The sequence below is a fragment of the Nerophis lumbriciformis genome, linkage group LG26, assembly GCF_033978685.3.
Source record: "Nerophis lumbriciformis linkage group LG26, RoL_Nlum_v2.1, whole genome shotgun sequence".
Taxonomy (NCBI): Eukaryota; Metazoa; Chordata; class Actinopteri; order Syngnathiformes; family Syngnathidae; genus Nerophis; species Nerophis lumbriciformis.
The window spans coordinates 32,040,001-32,040,243 of record NC_084573.2 but is presented as its reverse complement, the minus strand read 5'-3'; positions in this window follow the sequence as shown (position 1 = coordinate 32,040,243).

Below are 243 nucleotides of genomic sequence, written 5' to 3'. Positions count from 1 at the left end.
TTCTAACAACTCTGTTCACTCCCAAAATGTACGCAAATGTGCAATCACAAACATAGTAAAATTCAAAATAGTGCAGAGCAATAGCAACATAATGTTGCTCGAACGTTAATGTCACAACACACAAAATAAACATAGCGCTCACTTTCTGAAGTTATTCTTCATTCGTAAATCCTTCGTCTTCGGTGTCCGAAGTGAAAAGTTGGGCAAATTTACGATCCACTGGCAGATGTTGGCGTCGTCTGG